This window comes from Triturus cristatus, chromosome 9 (genome assembly GCF_964204655.1).
Source record: "Triturus cristatus chromosome 9, aTriCri1.1, whole genome shotgun sequence".
NCBI lineage: Eukaryota > Metazoa > Chordata > Amphibia > Caudata > Salamandridae > Triturus > Triturus cristatus.
In genome coordinates, this window is record NC_140592.1 from 268,896,366 (window position 1) to 268,920,375 (window position 24,010).

Here is a 24,010-nt window from a genome sequence, read left to right on the forward strand (position 1 = left end):
ATTCTTCTCTTACTGTACTCTAGAGCACCCCAAGACATTGCATCAACCGGACACTAGTGCGAGAATGCTTGGACCCGGAGGTGGTGCCCGGCAGTTCTACGTTACCTGCACAACTGGCCTCACGGCCTCTAGCCCTCAACTCTACCCCACGGAGGCTAGGTGTTTTCTATCTGTGATTCTCTCCCAAGAGGGGCCTGTGCAATGCCTCACCTGATGGGATGTGTGGGGGATCGTCTGTTCTTGCCTACCCCAGACCTCCAGTAATGCTATTAACCCCATTGTCTCCTTTCCGCATGAAGGTGGCGCCATTCCCCTGAAGAGAAGATCAAGGGCGACACCAGGCAATCCAAACTTCACTTCAGGGACAAACGTGCAGCAGAAGTTGCCCTGTCTGGTGCCAGCACTGGTACAGAGATGGCCAACGCTGACGTCAAGACTCTTTTGTTACACATACAGAAGAGTCTCACTTCAATTGGCGCTAAGATTGATGCTCTAACATCCAGGGCAGATACATTGACTACTGCAATCAACAAACAGGACAAGCAACTATCGACGGTGGAATCTAGAATCTCCACACTTGAAGACTGTACGACAACTACCAGCGAGAAACTTCATGACATGGCCAAAAATCTGAACCTTATCAAAGCCAAGAAGGAGGACCTGGAGGTCCGACCCAGTACAATAACCTTCGCATCATGGGATTCCTTGAATCGTCCAACACAGAACACATGTCAGACTATGAGGAATATCTCCTAATGTCCCTATTTGGCCCCAGTGGTTTCTCATCTATGTTTGAGGTTGAGCAGGCACACAGCTCACTGGGTAGCAGACCACCTATGCTCCTATTCTCACCCCAAAAATGCTCCACATGTATGAGGAGGCACTACAACTAGGGTTTCTCCTCCGTTCCCTCTGTGAATCCACATTAATCACTCTTGTGAAGCCCGGCAAACCACCATCCTCATTGGACTTTTACCGTCCACTCTCGCTCATAAATACATATGCAAAGACTTGGCAACAATCCTTGTGAACCATCTTCTACTGCATCTTCTGGACCTGGTGCTGCTGGATCAAGCAGTATTTATTCCGGGGAGATCCACATCGCACAACCTTTGCACACTTTTAGCCCTACTGCACCAGCTCCAACCGGACCATGTGGTAGTGGCTGTCTCTTTAGATGTCACCCAAGCCTTTGACTCCTTGGAATGGGGGTACCTCTTCACAGTGCTGGCCAGACTGGGTCGTCTGAAAACCTTCTCAAACCTAATATGCCTTCTTTACTCTGGCCCCATCAACAGAATCAGATTAGAAAGATTACTCTCTGACCCTTCCCTACTGAGAGAAGCACACACCAGGGATGCCCCTTCTCGCATCTGCTCAATGCCTTAGCCTCAGAACCCTTGGCATGTGAGATTTTCCAAATACTTGACCACTGGGGGCTTTCGTTTTCACTACGGAATATAGTAGTGTCCCTTTATGTAGCCCAGACACTCACCCCAGTTATCAGGGAATTCACGCTCTTTAAAGCACTATCTGGTATCACAATAAACTGGAATAAATCCTCTCTTTTCCCTTTGACATCAGCTACACATGAGAAGGATCTGTATTCCCCCCTGCCGTGGACCACTACATCCCTGAGGTACTTGGATCACCAGAGGCTAAACTGTGGTTCTCCTTGGGAACTATGGAGTGGTCATGAACAAAATAGAGGAATACGCCCACAAGTGAAGGAGCCTGCCGCTATCCCTGATGGGCGGGATAGCCCTTATAAAGATGGCCATACTCCCCAGACTCCTATATCTCTTCAACAACATCCCCATTCCACTATCTCAACATTTCTTTAAGACACTCATCTCACACCTGATGGCACAGGCGTGGGCTGGTCAATATCCCAGCATTCTATGGGAAGTGCTGACCCTTCCTTACGATAATAGGGTACTGGCAGCACCAGACTTCAAACTTTAATTATTTATTACTGTGCCCAAGCGCATTTCGTACACTTCTGGATGCCCCCGCCCCTATACATGGTCCACCTAGCAATAAAACACGGTTTTGCATAACCTGTAGCATTATCCGCTTTGATTGGTTCATTTCTCATCCACCCCCGGGCTAAGATTAACTCAGTCTCTTGCACACAACTAGCATGGGAGGAACTCCACCGGCACCCGGCTCACCCCATTCTCTACGCCCCAAAACAACCTAGCACCCATTTCCCCATGACTGCTCTCACAAGCACAAAGGCAGTCCTGCTGCGTATGCAAAGCTTGCACGTTACCCAGAGGACCAGCCTCTTCCCGAGGGGTACCATTCTAAATTATGAGACAATATCCACCTGAGACAATTTTTCTGCTCCGGATGCTCTAAAATACTGCAGACTTGGAGCGCCATACAAAGATAAATACCCTACATTTTCTCAGGAACCCCCTAGGTCCAAGTCCCTGGCTCGGCTACAAACTGTCCTCCCCTCTAGACATCTAGTGACCAGGCTTTATACCACTATGGAATCTGAGGACCCCTCCCCATCACACCGAGCAAAAAATCAGTGGGAAGCAGACTTGGGAATCATAATCTAAGATAAAGAATTAACATACTGCTGCAGTTAGATAGGAGAGATTCCTCCCAATGACACTGGTGTAGTGAAACTTGAAGGGGCCCCCTGCAGGGGCACGTAGAGGGGCCACTTCCGGACACAATCAGGAGATCTCCGGCCAGAGTTTCGTGCTGAGGGGGGTCCTCGGAGCTTGGGGTCCCCCGCACTGCAGAAGCTGCGGGGGCCTGTTTTACACCCACTGCCCAATGACCAACTCCAATTACTGCACTTCAAATTCCTGTACCACATTTACCATACACCCCTTCATCTCTTCCAGCTTAAACTGAGAACAGACTCTTATTCTGCAAGGTGTGGGGTGACTTTGCCCATATAGCTTGACGATACCCAGGCGTTTACGCTTATTAGGACAAAGCGTTCAGTATATTCTTTGATACGGTGGATCCCTTTCTCGCTGAAAATGGCTCTATTGAACTGCACCATGTCTGTGGAACTGTGCGTCAGGTGCTTTGTCTCTGTTGCCCTCCTTCTGGTCAAACGATGTGTGGGTTGCATGTGGGGTAGAGAGCACTCACCTACTGTTCAATTGTGGCTTAAGTGTGTGATCTGTTGCAATGAGCAACTGGAACATTACTACTCCATAATCCCGCAGGCATTCCAACCACACAACATTTGGGGCCTTTGCACGCCTACTTGCTCATGCATGAGGTAACACACAAAGACCTAAAGATGATCAATGTGCAAACCACACAGAGCAGAGAGTTGATGCCATGCCTAGAGAGGGCTGAGCAAATGATTGCAATCACTGGCCCACAAGTCTTGGACTATTATGTCGATATGTGACGCTAACTTGATGTAATGCTGTACCCCTCTAAACTTCTAGAGGTGCTTGGGGGATATCCATCTGTGCTTTAAAACATGGGTCATAGGGACGATGTTTACTGATCTGTGATTCATACAAATCATTGGTTTGCCTTATGTCATGTCTATGCACATTATGTACTCTTGTTGATTTTTTGTTCTTTCTTTCTGTTACAAAACTCAATATATATATTAATTAAACAAATGTATTATGCTCACAGTACAATTGAATATCCACAGACAACTAGTACAGTACACTACTCTGTACTTTGCCAAGAGGGCAGGAAAAGCTTTATCAGCAGGAATATAACTATAAGTACAATTGTTAGCTTGATTGTATAAACGTTGACTGATTCTTAGTGAAGTAATGATTGCTGTATAACCTGGTGACTTTCTATTGTAGCGACTTTACACCCAATGTATCACATCCAGTCCATAGGTATGTGATCAGACAGTGAATGCATACCAAAACAACAGATGCAGACAAATCACAAGAGGTGGGTTTTCTCCCATTCCCCTTGCCCCGCATGTGTGTCATTCGCTGCATGATACTTCATGAAGGTAGTCACAAGTGAGTGAGGCAATAGTAGAACCGCTTTGCTCTTGCAGGAATAACGACCACATGATATAACTTACTGCATATTATCTGACAATTAGACTGTATATTTGAACAATAATATTTGGTTTTGATTTGGTCATTAATCCGCTAATAGAAAATGTCCTAATTTTTACTATCCTGCCTTGGAAAATACATAAATGGTAATGCATCCTTTGACATTAATGTATTACATAGACGTCATGTCAAGTGTGACCTTTGCTTCACACGTATGACCCCTAACACTGCCTTTGTGACCGCTGACCCAAGAGGTGACCAAAATATTGTTCAAAAACAAACAATAAACATTGCCATAATTAACACTGTTTACTTTCTGCAGAACTCACTGGGACATTACATTATTATATATTTCTGTTTGCTAAAATAAACGTATTAAGCAGTGAAGTACCCTTTAGAATGCTTGCTAGAATGAAACAAAGTCAAAAATACTCATTTTTAGGTCAAGCCTAGGAAGCACATGCGCTATCTTTTTGGGACATGCTGTATTCACTCTGTGGGTTTACAGCCCGCTCAGTGCATTTTGATTGGCCACTTCGAATGTTCAACAAAAAATATTGCTTGCTAGTGGCTAATCCTTCTTCTTTGTCCCTCCTTATTGTCATTTATATCCTCCCACAGAGCAGTGCCTAAGTACTGTATCATTACGCCTTTATCTTCATGTGTTGCTTTTATGAACTCTCTTTTCTTTCACTCACCGCTCCCAGCTCCTTGCAGTCTACAGCTGCTCAGGGCTCTGGTTACTGGCATGGCGGCCAAGTAGAGTAGAAGCTTTTGCCTTTGATCAGGCATCAGCATGCCGCCTCTTCACAAGACTGCACGCCTTTATTTTATAAACACAGTGCCCGCTTTCCTATATGTGTGTTTCAGGTTCTCTAGTAGCAGTAAGGAAATCATCTCGCCCTTTAATGCTACCCTTCTTTTCCACTCTTCCTCTACACCTCCTAGGCAACCGCTCCATCCAATCCAAAGAGCAACCGCTATCATGCCGGCCCTGCCCTGTCATGGGATCCGGAAGCAGACTGTACAGTTCAGCGCCATGAAAGAAAGATGTAAACACCCTACACGCACACCTCCACACAACGGCCCTCTAGTTATTCTTCTTGTTCCTTTGCAGAAGTGGTAGCAGAGATGTTTTTATTCCAATACCATGATAAAAACAGATGAACAGCAGATCTGGCGGACCACTGAATCGCTTGACTGACGCACTGCTGGCTGTACACAGGGCATGGATGTGCGCAGAATGTGGTCCTGAACTGCATGTGTGCCCCCTGAGGTGTACACACTCTGCTCCTGAAATACCGAGATGCTCAGAGACACACATGTGCACGCAAATATGTATTCACACACTTTGTACCTTAGAAGTATACACACTGTGAGACTCGAAGTACACACTTGCACACATCCTGTACCTCTCTAGTGGGAATATACGCTCTGCCTCCTGAACTATGCTCACTCTCTGCCACCTGATGTGTACACACTCTGTCTCCTGAAACACACATACAAAACCGCACATACACAAACGTACTTCTCTGAAGTATACACAGCCTGTATCCTTCTGAAATATCTAATAAGTGTGCCTCTTGAAGTATGTACACAGCCAGTTCCTCTGAAGTATACAAACGTTGTTTTCCCTGAAGTACATATAATCTCTGCTCTCTGAGGGCGTGCACCGACCAGCGTGGACGAGGCACTCGACCACATTTATATTGCGCACCGTGTCCTCAGAAAGTCGCGTGTGGTGGTGCCTTCTGCCACTGGAGGGTTCACTTCTTTGCCACAGTGTCTGGCGATTGCTGAACAGCACTCGATGTACCAGGGCTGCTCTTGAATGTCCTACCCACCATGCTTGTGTATTTTCATTACAGTGTCACAAGCAGGGCCGGACTGGCCGGAGCGGGCTTGGGGCATTTCCCCGGGAGGCTGGAAGGATGGGGGCTGTTTTTTGTTACTGGGGGGCCGGTTTTGCAACGGTGCTGCAATATTGGCCCCACAGTAACAACAGCAGCAAGCAAGAGTTTCTAGCCTCACAGGGCCAGGCATTGCTTCCCCAGGGGCTGGCTCTGGTCGCTGTACCAATGCACATGCCAGTGGAGGTCAGGCATGTGCCACAGTGCAGCGTCCCGCCGCTGTACACAACCACTGAGCTGGAACACTCTCCCCCATTGAACTACACCCATCCAACTCTAACCTGGTCCCTCTTTCTGTCTCCATCTCCCATTTTCATCTTTACCTCCGACCCCCACTCTCCCCTTCTCAACCATCCTGAGTCTGGTTCCTAGGACCTTCCCGATGCCTGTGGCCCTTCCTGTCCGAAGCTCACACAAGGCACAGAACTGGCAGTCAGCACCCAAAAATAATTCATAATACTAGATCATGGGTCTGTTTTGCCAGAGCTTGAAATGGCCATAAGTGCAAGCACATGCTGTTTTAGTATATTTGTTTGCTTCATGGCCAGGCCGTTATCAGTTTTCAACACGTATCTATGACGAGGAAAATGTAATAAAAATAATTACACCGAACTCTGGGGGTCATTAGGATGGCGGGCGGATCCTAGCGGTAATGGGACCACCCTGATAATGATGCGACCGCCACCGTGGCGGTCGCATCTGGCAGTTTCACCCGCCACATTGTCAAATGGCCATGCTGTGCATTTCCATGCACAACGTGGCAGGCACCACACTGTGCCTGCCACCTTGTTCATGGAAATGGAGGGGGGTCCCATGGGTACCCCCCAAGTGCTCCCCACCTCCCCCAGACACAAGGGGGGCCTGCAACGGGCCCCCAAAGCCAATCCCCCCAGCCCTTCTATGGCGGCATCACCGCCATGGAAAGGCTTTTATTTACACTCATCCTAATATGGCGGACGGTGCCTGCTATAACAATTGCCACCGGCAGAAAAGCGGCGGACAGACTTTGTGTCCGCCGCGATAACCACCGCCATCCTAATTTGGCAGTGGGTAAATCTCATTGTAATGGTGGGAGGATGGCCACTGCCGGGCCGGTGGTGATGATCCTCCCGCCATCATAATGAGCCCCTCTGTTTTTGCTGGGTATACGATTCATGATTACAGTAACACGGATTGATAAAAAGCTACCTCAGTATCTCAAGTTATTTTTATATAATATGTGTATAAGGCATGTGTTTTTTTTACCATAGGTAGAACCTCGAATGCGAAAGGAGTCTAGATCGTCAGGAAGAGTCATGTAGTTTTGATGAACTTTACAGATCATATACTGGTGAACTGATCCAGTTAAATGGCTCAGTGAGATGAGTGTGAACCACTCACATCCATAGGGGAAGATTTCAAGAACTGTCATGGCCAAGTCAGCCCGATTGTTAGTTAATGAAAATAGTATGAAATATGAACATGTTGTTTAGTGCTTAACAATGGTAAGTGCAATATTAGCCCTCAATACAAAATAAATACTGATGATGAAGACCCAAATGAGCAAGAATCGGTCCAATTTAGAATAAAATATACCTTTGTGTTTATTTGCTACATGTTTTCTCTGAACACCTTAAGCGGATATATGAAGGATATGCTCCCGAAATGCATGTAATGGAGATGACGAGTAGCTTCTTACATGGCGACAATAGTCCATCTTGCTTGTAACATTAAGTTGAACAGCTGGCATTAAAGGCCAAGTCACAATGCCTTACTTCATGGGTACAATAATACATAACTATTCACGTGGAATCAAACCATTTTCAGTGCACATGTTCAAGCAAATAACGTACAAATGCTGAAGTATCTCTTTCTGGCTGAAGAGGCATTGATGCCTATAAGGATATAATGACTGTCTGTCTATCTTCATGTCGGTGTTTACGAGTAAGCACTGGGTAAAGGAGGAATCGCACCAGCAAACAAGTGGGCAAAGTGTGGTGAAAGCGCAATCGTGAGTATTTACGTCGAGCCTGGGCAGCGCATGCGCTGCTCTGCGAGACATGCTGTATTGAGGTATGGCATAGAAGCTCCGCCCATTTCCTGCCCATCTTTTCGATTTGGCCCTGTTACTTTCCTTGCAAAATAATTTCTTTTCATTTGTAAAAAGGCTTAGTAGTCCCTACTTGGTACTGCCTTGTCTGCATTTGTAACCTCCCAACAACTGGCCTTTTTACTTGTATTGTTACACATTCTGCGTGATATAGTCGTGAGCACTATTTTCTTTAATGATCTTCCCCTATTCCACCGACGACATCACAGCACACCACCCGCTTTTAGTAATGTATTTATTTAAATTACAGGGCGGTCCGCTTTAACGATAGCTGCTGTGCTTATTTATTTATTTAATTTATGACACGGTCCGCTTTCCCTTTAGCAGTTGCGCTAACTTAATTATTTAATTTACAGCGTGGGCTGCTTTCACTTTAGCGGCCACGCTACAGAAACATTTTTTTTTGCTTTGGTTGAAAGCGCCCCATACGCTCTTTCACTTTAACGATGGCCGCGCACCTTTCTTTAGATGTTGCTCCTGTAACCTTAATATGTCGAGCAGCGTCTAAAGAAAGAGGGGCAGCCACCATTAAAGTGGTCTTGCATTTACGAGTGTATGAGCTATTGCTATCAGAAATGACAATGCCTTTTATATATGTGTTGCTTTTTAAAACACACAAACAAAAGGCATTGGTGCACATGCGTCAAAAAAGGCAATTGCTAATCTGTGATTGCGATTTTTAAAGAATTGCAATTATAGTAATTGCGATTGCCTATTCATGTCGGAATCGCAAAATAAATTGCGATTCCTACACATTCCTTAATTGCAACTCGCAAATTGCATGTCGCAATTAAGAAATGGCTTCCCATTCATTCCTATGGGCCTAGAGGCCCATAGGAATGAATAGGAATTGCATGTGTAATTTGCGAGTACCCAATAGGTACTCGCAAATTGCGCATGCAATTTCAAGGGTGCAAGGGTGCCAAAAGGACACCCTGTAGCACCCCTGAAATTTCCATTTTACCACATGTTTTGCACACACATGCCCCAAGGGCATAGAGGCCTGGAGGCCCATAGGAATGAATAGGAATTACATGTGCAATTTGCGAGTACCCAATAGGTACTCGCAAATTGCACATGCAATTTCAAGGGTGCCAAAAGGACACCCTGTTGCACCCCTGAAACTTCCATTTTACCACATGTTGCGAACACACATGCCCCAAGGGCATGTGTGTGTGTAACATGGGACTTTGAAAAATGCACTTTAGTGCATTTTTCAAAGGATTCCTTAAATGCAATTGAAATTTAAGAAATCGCAATTTTTGCCTAAATTGCGATTTTTGCATTTGGGATGATTCACCCCAAATGCAAAAATACCAGTTGCAAAGGGGCAGATTCTGCAAATCTGCCCGTTTGCGACCATTTTTTAGGTTGATGCATGTGGCCCATTGTCATTTACAATGCCAATTGCTTAAACGCTCTCAAATGAGAGATCTATGCCTGAAAATGCCTGTTTTTGGAAGGAATCGAGCATTGGTCTACTTAAGTTACTTTCTAAACAACCAGGTACTATTATAATTGGATCGGCACGTTACCTGCTTAACTTAATAACGCAACAATTTCAGTGCTTAATGCTAAGAATAATGGCAGGATAGAGCAAAGTAGTGGGGACACCGATATGATTTAGTTAAAAAAATTACCACAACTAAAACCGTTCAGACAATCCGTGTCTTCCAGACTGAAGTACCTGTTGGTGTGGCATTAGCCCACTGTGGATGTTAAAACTCAAAGATAGCATCAAAACTTTGTATTTGGTTGGTATAAGTATATCATGAAATCAAGTTTTCAAGGAAATCTCAAATGTCACAAGCAGTTTCTTTAACCTCTACATTCAGGCAAACTCATTCTGCTATTACATCGCTAAACACATTAGGAAAAGATACTGGGAATGAGCCAGTTTCTCTTACCTGCCTTGGAAGAATTTTTTGTCTGGCGACCACAAGCTATTTTCTGAATCCTTTAGTGTTACATCAAACAAAAGAAAATGCGCCATTGCCCTATTGTCAATAAAAATAGTTCTCAAAGCGCCAAGTAGAAAGTACTTTGATTCACTTAAGGTAGCTTCCACCAATTGGCTGTCATGCAGACTCAAGATGTATCAATCCAGAAGAATGCAGAATTTTACCACCAGGAAGAAGTGTCTGGAGCAAAGTAGAATCAAGAATGAAGAACAGGGTCTCATCACCTCGTGTGGCAACCATACAACCGGTGACGTCACCCTCACTAGTGGTCCAAGTAACTCGGTAAAGGTGAAGATACGCAGATGAAAGACTAGCTCCATGTACCTTACTTGTTACAGCTGTATCCTGGTGACACCCCCGAGAGCGAATGAGAGAAGTACCTAAAAATCACAGACCATCTCCAGGAGATTTTTGTTTAGCTGAGCCCAGCTCCTCATACAGTTCCTAAACTGCAAGCTTTCAGTGTATAAAAGAGATGGGCAAGTCTGTTTGGAGCACTGTGTTGCAGGTTGAGACAACCTTCCTATTAGGGTTTGTCCTGAGAGCTCAGGCTTTCACTATTTCAGATGATTTTGGAGAGCTTCTCTAGTTCTGTGCCTTGTGTGAGCTTCGGACTGGAAAGGACCGAAGGCATTGGGAAGGTCCTAAGAGCCAGACTCGGGATGGTTGAGAAGGGGAGAGTGGGGGTCAGAGGTAGTGATGAAAATGGGAGATGGAGACAGAAAGCGGGAACGAGTTAGAGTTGAATGGGGTGTGGTTTGATGGGTTGGTGTTTGTTGCAGGTCCAGCCTGATAGGTTGACTGCTGTCCAAAGTTCTATGTCATTTCAGTTGAGGCTGGTTTCAGCATTGGGCTGGTGGTAATTGAGACGGGAGCAAGCAGAGTGTCTTAGTGCAATAGGAAGAACTCCTTTGGTGCACTGACACACCCAGATTCACCTTTGATACACAGGAGGCAGTCAAACTACAGCACTGGGATCTAGCAGTTGCTGCATGCCATATTATCTGGAACAACTGCACCATCATTAGGAAGTTACACTAGCTCCAGACTGGCACTGTTCTGGGAAGCATATGACTGGGTCCCATGTTTGAGCATTTGCTCATGTTTGACCAGCATTCTATGGGAACAGTAACTTGTGGAATGCAGAAGAGCATCACTCCTGCCTTCTTGCTTTGCTGCCACATTAAAGATCTCGAATCGTCCTACAGACTTGGAGTTCTACTTTGTAATAATGCATGTCTGTATTATAGCTGGTAGTCCTACATAAGAAGCAATACAGAGCAGTATGCTGTCTTTCATGTGCTCCTTTATGTACTGCTCTGTTGGCAGAATAAGATGTTGACAGAAAATTGACCTGGGCACCATAATAAAAGCGGCCCCCATTAGTTAATTAGATAGTTAAAAAATTAGCCCATGTTTGCAAAATGAGAGAGTTTGGAACTTGTTAACTCATGCTGTGTAAGTATTTTTTCAATATATATCAGACTGTATGACTAAAGCTTCCTTCAGGCAATGTTTGTTTTTATAACCGTTCCACCAGACCATAAAACAAGCACACAAACAGTCGAAATACTGCCTCATTTACTGACCTCTCAGAGCAGCCCACCTGGCTTCACCTGATTGCCCTATAGGCAGGGCCACTGGAATTATGCGGCAGAAGAGGGACAAATAATGCAGCAGGCTTGAGTGGATTATGTGGCAAGAAACTGTAAATTATGCTGCATAATGCGGTATATTTTGTAAAAATATTACTTTATTATTTGGTCATTAGGTCGAGAACTATGATTAAGGACACTATATGAAATGTGTTAACACTTAAACAACACCTCTAATTACAGGCAACAACATCTCTTTAATAACCTCTTATAAGGTCCCAAAGACTACCTGCTTGTCCCTCCTTTCCTTCTTTCAATCCTCCCACGAAGCAGGAACCAAGTACTGTATCTTTATGCTTTGGTAGTTTATCTGTTGTTTAGGGGACTATTGTTTTTAGCTGTTTCTTCCTTTTGTTACTATTTGACTGTGTTCAGCCTTGGCACCCATAGCTGCTTGCATTTGAATCCATTTTAATCCCTCCCAACTCATATCCCATCTCACTCTTCACACGTGTTCATGTGTTTCACTTGATAATCGCGCGCCCGCTTCACGGATGCCATGCTTCATCTTTCAGCATTTGCCCACTTCGGAAGGCTGTGGCCCTTTCTTTATTTATGCACGTTATGGCGGGCGCTTTGGCCATCCCACCAACCCATGTTGAAAAAAAACTTGGGCGATATAAAACCTAGAAGTGTATTTTAATTTTAAAGAATACGCTCTCCATGTCTTACTGAGGGCTCTCATTCCTTTGCACATGAAGTCTGTGGCAAGAGAAAACCCGTTTGTGTTTTTTCATTCTGTGGGTATGATTTCAGCACTCCCACCAACCCTGTCATCTCTCACTCGCAATCTCACTGCCCCCTCTCATCTCTCACTTGCACTTCCAACAATCCTGTCATCTCTCCTACACCCCCCCCACTGCCCCTCTCATCTCTCCCTCACACAGCCCCCTCTCATCTCACGCTCCCACTGCCCCTCTCAAACCTCCCCCACACTCTCTGTCTCCTCTCTGTACTGCCTGCTCACACATGCTGCCTTCCTGTACTTCTTTGATCTGTGCACTTGTTCACCTCTCAACTCCGGCCTGCTCTGGGAGCCCATCCCACTCATCTCAGTGCTGCTCTTACTTATACTCCAAAACTGGAAAATGTGCCCTGTCCGCTCTGTCGGCTCACATGCCTCTCTCAGTCCGGTGCCCACCCTCAGTGCCCTGCCGTCAGCTGGTGGATGGTCAGTGCCTCTCTGAAACTCTGCTTTACTTTGAGGTTAATAAGGTTTCTTTGGGAAGAGCAACTGCTTTCACGTACTTTCCCTCACCCCTCTCTCTCTCGCCTCTTCTTGGAGTATCTTCTGCGTACACAGGTTCTTTATGCACCTGTCGCCTGCTCTCCCCTTCTTTCTCTCTCTGGCCTATGCAAGCTGGTGAGATGTTTATTTTATTTATTATTGCTATGAGATGTCATTAAAATTAAAAGAAAAAAACATGCCTTCTGAATGTGGCTTCACGTGCTTACAAGAACAATTTTGAATTTGAAATTGAAATGTACTTAGAGCAGTATAAACCCGTTTTGGTGCACATCACAGGAAAATAGGATTCTTACTGGTGCAAATAAATGGCGCTATAGTAACTGTAATCTGAAGACATAGTTTAAACACACAAGGAAAAGTAAAAAACAGATAAAGGATTAAAAGAAAAAAGCATTGGAACAGCAAAGTATTGACTCACAATCCCTGGTCACTGAAGTGCACTTTTTTTTAGACAGAGGTGCATATGTTATCAAGCAAAATGGTGCCACTCATGGTAAAAGGCAGCCAATGAATGAAGTCGGCTGACTCATAACTCCATGCTGTATGTTGCAGTGGGGTAAAGCAAAATGTGAATTACTTTTGGACAGAAAAATGGGTGAAGAGAACTGACCAAAGTTGTTCTATACATGTTTATATTTGTGGTTTTGTTTCGTTATATGAGGGTGGCAAAACAGCTAAAGCTGTCTCTAAACTACACCTAATGATGGGTTTGAACAAAACAGTCACTTCTTTGCTACGTAAGTGTGTCAGTTCCTTCCAAGTGTTCATAAATCAAAACTCATTAGTAATGAGAAACAGCCAATAACATAGTTCATATTTCATCATATGGTCTCCCTGTGCTTTATGAATGCATTTTCTCTTTTATTTATACACTATGGGGCATAATTATGAGCCCCTTGCGCCGCCGTTGCGTCACTTTTTGTGACTCAGCGGCAACGCAAGCCAACCAAATCATATTTATGAAGCCATGCAAAGCCACTTTACATGCCTTTGAATGAATTCACAAATATGGTTGTAATTCAACACAGTGCAAATCGCTGCATGGGAGGCGTTCCATTGGCATTGCGTTGGGCAGCCGTGGCCCGTGCAGGTAGGAGCGGTGGGGCCGGGTTGGGGGGGTATTCGACAGACAACCACGAGGGAAAATTAAATAAAGAAATAATGTTCCCTTATTGTCATCTGTCGAAATCCCCCCCAGCCGGCCCCACCGCTCTTATCTGTTCGGGTCACGGCTGGCGGTGAGTGTTCCCACGCAACTCCCATGGTTTTTGATACATTCTCAGATTTACAAGGACTTATAAATTGGGAATACATTAAAATCTTATGCCTCCCCAGGTGAGGCATAACAAGGAGAAATGTTAATTTCTCCTCCTTTTTTCCTTTCCATGTGTACTGCATTCTGCAAGAATAGAAAAAGGAAACTACCTCTCTGGAGGCACCTTCCTTCACAAAAGCAATCCTGCCTATTACGCAGGAACCCTTGCACCATGCTGCAAGGGAGTCTACGTTGGCACTAGGCTGCCAAAACCGTGCCAGCGCAGAGGGAAAGGATGGTAATGCACCGTATTGGATAAATACGCTGCATTCCTGCCCTTTCCCTGTGACGCACGACAGCACAACGAGGTCATTTGCTGCACTTTGCCGCCCAGCGCCAACATTCAAGTAAATATGCCCATATGTGTCAATGAAATGAACTTTAATGATGCTATTAGTATCAAGGTCATGTGGCATCACTTCCTGTAATTCGTAGACACAGTTCTTATGATGCTACTTCCTGTGATGTCATTGAGGTCAAAGGTTGTGTGTTGTCACTTCCACTAACCTTAGTATTTTGGTAAATCTACATCTATGCTCTGTTGCTACCCACTCCTTTCTCTAGAATTTGTCAAGGGTTGGATGCTATGACCTTTTAGGGAACTTGATTTATGCACCTCTGGGGAAAGGGTGACTCTCTTCCGCAACCACCTTGATCGTACACTATGACATGTGATGGGTCCAGATTCCTTCAAAGAGTTTACATTGTTTTTTAAAAGGAAAAAGCATTTGCCATATAAAATCTCCTGCAGTATGGTGAACAGGAGATTGACTATCAGAAAGACCAACTCAACTGGCTGACCAGCACTGCAGACCTGGAAGATAATTGACTGAAGCACTAGAGCTATCTGGGTAAGGCCTGGGGAAGATCAGAAGGAGGAACCACTACTGCTTTTCAGCACAGTGACCTTTACTTCACAGTTTCTCACATACCTATGGAAAAAGGAAATGAACCACAATGTGTATTAGAATAAAACATAAAGAAGGAACAGTGGCAGCCATCAAGGATTGGGTTAAACCAAAAGAAGAAATGTCAGGCATGGATTGTGCAGAAAACCTTCTTGCAAACATCCAGAACTTCCTTTAACCTTTTTGGGAACTCCAGATTTCCTCAGCAATGATTTCCTCAGCAAAGATTTCCTCAGCAAAGATTTCCTCAGCAAACCCAACCCAGAGGATGCTTGCTCAAGCAGGGCAAAGTGAAGCCCAGTGGCCAAATCTGCTACTGAGCCGGTTGGACAGCACGCACATGCATGTAGCAAAAGTAAGATGTTGCTTGGCTGAGATTCTGTGTAGGAAATTCAAGGGGAGGACGCCTATTGCACATACAATAACAGACTTCAATTAGGAGTTGCCAGGGGTAGCGATTGCTATGCCTCCCTTGCCCCTTGATACACCTGGCACAACCTTTACTGTCTCTGGTATCAGGGCTCACGAAGGCAGTGGTAGGAACAGGGAGTAAACGGGGGGGAGGGGCGATACTTTCTGTAGTTTTCACTCCTTTCAGTACCATATTACATCAGCAGCTAACATGTGACTGTCGATGGGTAAAGGTTGGGACACAGGGCAGACCTGTAAAGTCATCTGGGATCAAAGCATACGTAATATCAATTCTACTACAGTACCAATGCCATTTTGATGAATCATCATCCATGCCCGGAGGGTCCTGCTGGGGGAAAGGCTGCGTTGGGAGTCGAATATAGTCAAAGCAAAAAAAGAAAAATTTAACACAAACCAGCATTTCACCCAAATGACATTTTTAGACCCAGCGTTTAAAAAAAATGCCTAAATGCCACAGGATTTAAAGGCTGTTCTGAAAGGCAACAAATGAAATATCTATATTTCACGTTCTGTCTTAGTAACCAGGGGGAATTTTTTTCCAGAGCAGCAGACCATACATGCACCACTAAAGAAATGAGGTGCCAAATACAAAAACCACTGCATACATATGTAGGTAGATATTTGTGCAACTGGAGTTGCAGAATCTATCTGATAAAGTCCACCCATCAGGATAGATGTCCACAGAAAATGCTAGGCTGAAATTAACATTAGTTATCAGTGTTGCCATTGTGCTAATACCAGTCTCTCTTTGAAAAAATAAAGTTGAAATCGCCCACCCCCCATTAATATTAATAAGAAAGGAATCCAGGGATCGATTGTGACTCTTTGCAAAAACGACGCAATGCATGGATGGATGTCCATTGATAGAGCGCGGGTCACCAGCTCGGGTTAAACACACACATACCTAATACTCACCTGGACCCAGACCATTCACACAAATGAGCTAGCAAACCCCGCTGATATCAATGTTTTAGTTTTACCTGTAATTTAATTTCACCTTTACCAAGTCTTACCAATTTGATCTCCTTAATAATTCCTTTCTCGATGAATCAGGTTTCTGAGATAGTTTAAGGTAGAAAATGACATTTAACTTTAAACTTGAAATAACCACAAACTCAAAAAGTTTCAAAAACGTTATCTGAAACAATAATTTTGTGAGTCAGAATCAATTACAGCTTAAGCACATTCTCTCAAGAGACAAATTAAAGTCAAACAAAGCAAAGTCATAATAATGATCAATGAAGACGGTACCTGGAAAAAGGAAAAAGAGAGGGCAGGTACAATGACAGTTTTCTTTGAAGATAGGCCAGATAGAATCTGCCAGGACAGGATGCAAACAGAGGATTGGACAGATTCGGATCTGGGAAGGTGACCTCTTCTAAGTCCAACGCCAGCATCGCACCCCTCTCTGATACTATTCTCCTCGGGTGTCCCTCTTCCGAAATCCCCTTCTAGATGATTAGATTAGCGATCAGTATCTCATTTTATTGAGCAGAGTTTCTGGCAGCAGCAGGGTCTGAGACAGCGTCTCAGACAGTCTGTAGCAGCATACGTGTTGGGTCGGTGATGAGTCGGAATGATGGATCTGACAAGTCTAGCTAACTTACCTCAATTATACTATTCTGTATTCGTGTACCACCACCAAAAATTGCAATATTCGTGTTTTCCCCTATTCTGATTCGTCAGGGCGAGGAGGTGAGTTCATCACACCATATTTCAAGAAATAATTTCTCTTTGGATTATTGTACTATGTTTCCGCCCCTTAATTTACTTTCCCATAGCTTTATTCCCACCCGCATTTCACATTATGATCAATACAAGTTATACATTTTATTCAAAATTGTTGCTTTCGTCCGGTTCAGGGGTTTACTTTCCCAGGGTCTTTGCCTAAAGTGGCCTTGGCTGTGATTCAAGTGTGTCATGCACGTGGATAATGTGAGGTAGGGATTTCGGTCACCCTCCGAGGCCCAAACGTGAACTTATAATAAAGTCAGAAAAAGACACGTTAGAATGTGATAATAAATGATTTCACTGTATACCACTTATCTCTACTTATCCCCATTTACTTATTTAATCTTTTCGCATTAGTACTTAGTAGAACTTATAGGTTTGGCTTAAGCGATAGCATGTGCATTTCCATGTGAGTTTCAAGCGGCCATTTTTAAAGCTATTGCGCAGCTGCAAAGTTTTCCCACCAAGCGACAGAAGGCGTCATACTCCGTAGAGTCAGTAGACGCATGCGCAGAGACTTTCCTGCATTTTTGGTGGCCATTTTAGACACTCAGGTTACTTGTTAGTAATGCACATGGGCAAGCGTCCCCTAGATACAGTAAGTTTGTATGTGATGCAATATTAATATTACAAGACATGTTGGTTACGTGGTTACATGTTATTTGAGAGGATTGCATACAAGCACGTTTCTTTAAATACGAAACCTTGCTCCATCAATCCCCTCTCTAATGGCATTTAATGCCATCACTAATTTCTACTAAATCAGATACCAACTTTAGCACATCTCAATTTCGTCTTCAACCCTTTCATTCCGTTCTTTATCCCCCTTACACTTTGAACTTCTCCTATTGGGTATAACCATTCTGCCCTCTCTGTTTCTTTCACTAAATATTCAGATGTTACCCGATTTGCCTGGGCTTCCTCTTTTTCTTTGACCACCGAACTTTCCACCTGTCTAAATCTCCCCATTTCTGCAATATAGTCATTAATTCTTTAACCTGTAATTTTCTTCCTGACACATTCATATTTTCTAAATCCTTATCAGAAAATTCTGCTCTATAAGGTTTTTGCAATACTTTGGATCGCCCTATTTCTATTCCCATTTCAGAGGCTAAATTTACCAGTTTTTCATGAAATGTTTATGTGTTTCGGGTTATGCTTCTGCAAATGAATAGCAATTCTTCCTCATTATAGGTATTTAACCTATCTAGTCCTACATTCCCAGCTATAATTTCTTCTAATTCAACTCTCAATTTGAACATGTCTAATATTTTCGGTGGTGAATTTGGTTTCTCTATTTCTTGTACCCATCTTTCTATTTCTTCTGGGGTTACGATTGTGGCACTTTTCGTTCCAGCGGCTGTCTCTATTCGTACCTCTTTCGAGCAACCTGGTGTGACTCTTCTGGGTGTGTCATTTATTTGTCCTCTTATTGGTAAGTCCATTAATGAAATTACAGACTCGCAATCACTAGCTTGGTCATCAACTACTAGCTTCTCTTTTCTTGGCTCAATAATGGGTGTAGTCATTACAGGTGTTTTAAGACAATTTGATTTATCCCCGTACAGTGGGACAACAGGACCTATAGTCACGGGTATAGTCAGAGCTTCGGGATGTGCGTTTAACTGTGCTATCTTCTGTATTAATTCATCTCTATTTTTATTTATTGCTTCTCTTTCTTTTCCCTAAAATACCCTTTTCATTGTTTTCTCATGTACTATTTGTGGCACTAAGGGTGCATCTAAAATCGGAGCACTCTGGGTAGTTCTATTAGGTCTTTCTTGATAAGGTGGAGGATTTTTCATTAAACATCTTCTAAATAATCATCTTCTGAGTCCCCACAACCAGTTAATATTAAATGTTTTTTCTTTTCTGTGCACTTTCCTTCTGTCTGTTCCTCAGCCATCAATACAGGATATAACCCTTCGGTTAACATGGCTTGCCTCCACTGTTTCATCTGCTTATCTCAAGTTTAACGTGGAAATTTTGGATAATATCTACTCAAATTCCTGTCACTCCTGGGTCTATCTCGCTAAAATGCCTCAGTCTCCCATTCTTCTATTGCTTCATACTGAGTCAATCTGGATCTTGGTTCTAATTCATTCATTCTAGTGCGTAACTTATGTAAAATTCTTCCATTAAATGTTCCGTACTCTGGGAACGCCAGTATTCCATCATTTTTTGTATATTCTACCCAATTTTCTATCCGTACACAAGTATGATAACCTCTTTCTACCATCATATAGGATGCGGGAGTTTTCGGAGGGGGAATGAGGATTCCCTCTCTAGTTTCAATGGGTTTATCCTTTTTAAAATAATTCTTAATTCTCTGCATAAATGACATTTTTCTTTTCTCTCCATACATTTTGCACGATCTCCCTTTTATGTACTGTTCGTGGGCAAAACCTAAATATCTTCTATCTGGGCGAGTCCCTATTAATGTCGGATCGCACATACAAGTTCCAGTATCTATTATTATTCTTGGGGACTCTATGGTTATGATCAATCAATTATGAGCTCTTACTTTAATGACTCTCCAATACCAGTGCAACTTCTTATTCTCTTAACCAATCGAATTTTGTTTTCCTATGCGTTTAACCAATACTAGCGCGGCTCTCAGTGACGTCAGTATCACTCCTCACTACTGACACCTCCTTTACAATTCTTCACATCAGTCATACGCCCGCTGTTTCAACCAATCCCAGCGCGGCTCTCTGTGACGACAGTGTAGCACTCTCAACTGACCCCTCCTTTGCAAGGTAATACGAAAACTTATTTTCTCACAATTTTACATATAATTTTCATTAATCGACAACATAAAAACATTCGCTACTGTGTCTGATCCTCTAAATTCAAAGAATAGTCAACCTTTTACTGCGAGCAAACCTTTTCCGCTTACTCTCCACACACTACGAGTAAAACCCTTCCCCTTACTCTTTACACACAATGAGTAAAACTTTCCGCTTACTCTTCACACAAGCATCAGAGAACCTGCTACTCCTTCAGTATTGCCCTTTCTCGGTGATATAAGACCAAACTTTCACCAGCGAACTCCTTTGCCACCAATTACTCTCACGAAAGAAAAATAGTCCCTAAATCAGTGCTTCTAGTCCTGCATAACTTTCAGCACTTTCCTGATCCAGACAAGTAACCTCACTGCAGTATGGCTTCCATTCGCCACCCACTATTCAATATTCCCGGGAAATTCCAGACAGCATATAACAATACATAAACTTTTAACGAATAGCGGTTGTTAATGCATAAATCAAATAATTCAATTCACAATATTTTCTACCTAACTAACTAGAACCTAACCATCCTCTGCTACCAAAGTAAAACTGATAGAACACGGGTCACCAGCTCGGGTTAAACACAACAATACCTAATACTCACCTGGGCCCAGACCATTCACACAAATGAGCTAGCAAACCCCGTTGGTATCAATTTTTGAGTTTTACCTGTAATTTAATTTCACCTTTACCAAGTCTTACCAATTTGTTCTCCTTAATAAATCCTTTCTCGATGAATCAGGTTTCTGAGATAGCTTAAGGGAGAAAATGACATTTAACTTTAAACTTGAAATAACCACAAACTCAAAAAGTTTTTAAAACTTTATCTAAATCGATAATTTTGTGATTTAGAATCAATTACAGCTTAAACACATTCTTTCAAGAGGCAAATTAAAGTCAAATATAGCAAAGTCATAATAATGATCAATGATGACGGTACCTGGAAAAAGGAAAAAGAGAGAGCAGGTACAATGACAGTTTTCACAGAATTATATTTACCTAAGGTGATAGATAAACCCAACTCTTTGAAGATAGGCCAGATAGACTCTGCCAGGACAGGATGCAGACAGAGGATTAGACAGATTTGGATCCGGTAAGGTGACCTCTTCTAAGTGCAACACCAGCGTCGCACCCCTCTCTGATACTATTCTCCTCAGGTGTCCCTCTTCTGAAATCCCCTTCTAGCTGATTAGATTAGCGATCAGTATCTCATTTTCTCGAGCAGAGTTTCTGGCAGCAGCAGGGTCTGAGACAGCGTCTCGGACAAAGTCTGTAACAGCATACGTGTTAGGTCAGTGACGAGTCGGAATGACGGATCTGACAAGTCTGACAAAATCTCTAGCTAACTTACCTCAATTATACTATTCTGTATTCGTGTACCAACCCCAAAAATTGCAATATTCGTGTTTCCTCCTATTCTGATTGGTCAGGGCGAGGAGGTGAGTTCATCACACCATATTAAAAGTAATAATTTCTCTTTGGACTATTGTTCTATGTTTCCGCCCCTTAATTTACTTTCCTATAGCTTTATTCCCACCCGCATTTCAGACAGATTCGGATCTGGTAAGGTGACCTCTTCTAAGTGCAACACCAGCGTCGCACCCCTCTCTGATACTATTCTCCTCAGGTGTTCCTCTTCTGAAATCCCCTTCTAGCTGATTAGATTAGCGATCAGTATCTCATTTTCTCGAGCAGAGTTTCTGGTAGCAGCAGGGTCTGAGACAGCGTCTTGGACAAAGTCTGTAACAGCATACGTGTTGGGTCGGTGACGAGTCGGAATGACGGATCTGACAACTCTGACAAAATCTCTAGCTAACTTACCTCAATTATACTATTCTGTATTCGTGTACCAACCCCAAAAATTGCAATATTCGTGTTTTCTCCTATTCTGATTGGTCAGGGCGAGGAGGTGAGTTCATCACACCATATTAAAAGTAATAATTTCTCTTTGGACTATTGTTCTATGTTTCCGCCCCTTAATTTACTTTCCGATAGCTTTATTCCCACCCGCATTTCACATTATGATCAATACAAGTTATACATTTTATTCAAAATTGTTGCTTTCGTCCGGTTTAGGGGTTTACTTTCCCAGGCGTCTTCGCCTAATGTGGCCTTGGCTGTGATTCAAGTGTGTCATCCTGGTTTACGGTAAGTTTCTATGCGTATGCGCGCGGATCATGTGAGGTAGGGATTTCGGTCACCCTCCGTGGTCCAAACGTGAACTAATAATAAAGTGAGAAAAAGACATGTTAGAATTTGACAATAAATGATTTCACTGTATACCACTTACCTCTACTCTATCCCCATTTACTTATTCAATCTTTTCGCATTAGTGCTTAGTAGAACTTATAGGTTTAGTTTAAGCGACAGCATGTGCTTTACCATGTGAGTTTCAAGCGGCCATTTTTAAAGCTATTGCAAAGCTGCAAAGTTTTCCCACCAAGCGACAGAAGGCCTCATACTACGTTTTTGGCAGCCATTTTAGACACTCAGGTTACTTGTTAGTAATACACATAGGCAAGCACCCCCTAGATACAGTATGTTTCGTATGTGATGCAATATTAATATTACAAGACGTGTTGGTTACGTGTTTACATGCTATTTGAGAGGATTGCATACAAACAAGTTTCTTTAAATACAAAACCTTGCTCCATCACCATCCCAAGTTTCAGATTTGCATTGTGGATGCATTGCAACTCCAGTTCCCTAAAGGGTGGCACATTGAGAATGTGACCTTGATGGGACCTTGCACGGGTCTGTGGGCCCGTTGATCACTCATACTGATATCCCAACCTAGACATGCAGTGTGGAACATGCGAAATTTTGACACCTTTATTTTTGGAAAGGTTACCACTAGCCCTGAGCAAGTGCTAAACATTTTAGGCTCTGTGGCCACTAAAAGATTGCACAGCACTTGTGCATTTCCTTGTTCTGTGTCTGTTCTAAGTACTTGATGTCGCACACGATTCATCCCTGTAGGGATATCTCAGCGCTGTAATTGAGCAGACAAGAGAAACTCTAGAACAACCATGTTTTCAGTCATTTTTTTAAATTGTTGAAATTGGAACAGTAACGGATAGACAGAGGGAGGGTATTCCAACGAAACGGTGCTAGATCGGAAAAAGCCCTGTCCCCATATTTAATGGTACGTATGCGGAGGATCTGTAACAGATCTTAGATGTCTGGTGGGCCAATAAATCTTCAATTTTTGCTGCAAGTACACTGATACAAAGCATTGTGTGTTAGGCAACACAGTTTTAAAATTGCACGTTTCTTTATTGCCCACCAGTGCAGAATTTTAAGGATAGGAGCTGAGGGTGACCGTGCTGGCATATTGCATATTAATCTGGCAGCGGTATTTTGCACCATCTGCAGTTTGGCCACCAACTAAGTATTAGCGGCCGCCAACAATGCATTGCCATTGTCATGGTGAGTTATAATCAGCGCCTGGACTAACGTTTTCCTGGGGGCGGAAGGCAGCCATGGGAAAACCTTTTTAAGCAATTTCATTATGTCAGAGCACATGCCACATGTTGTCAGTGGCAGCCGGCACGGATTGAGGGATAGGGGTGGGGGAGGGTGGGTAAAAAAAATGACCTGATTGCCGCGACCCTCCTCGTCTCTCCTCCGTCATCTCTTCAGGCCGAAAGAGGGAAGTAGGAAGTACCCGGCTCCTAGGCTCCACTCTGCCAGGGAATGGGGGACCTGGGCATGTTCTCCACCCAGGCTGTAATGCAGCCTGCGTGGAGAACATGCAAAGTGCGCATGAATGTTTGGCCGGCCAGAGACAGCCGGCCAAGCATTCATGCGCACTTGGAGTGATCAGACCACTCCTCCCCTGCCCTGATCTGAGGGCAGAGCGCCCTGCCCTGCCCACAGAGCTGCCACAGCAGGGAATCATAAAATGATAATAACAGCCAGTGAATATAATTTTATGTTTCCTTTATTT

At 43.5% G+C, this 24,010-nt stretch overlaps 1 long non-coding RNA gene across 1 annotated transcript in view; it reads left to right on the plus strand.

Annotated features, from left to right (window-relative positions):
• LOC146797733 (uncharacterized) overlaps positions 1–24,010 on the plus strand; it is a 232,412-nt gene that overhangs the window by 26,489 nt on the left and 181,913 nt on the right. Inside the window, exon 2 of the long non-coding RNA XR_014968519.1 lies at positions 3,813–3,906. This is a non-coding gene — a long non-coding RNA (uncharacterized LOC146797733). The remainder of the gene's footprint in view (positions 1–3,812; positions 3,907–24,010) is intronic.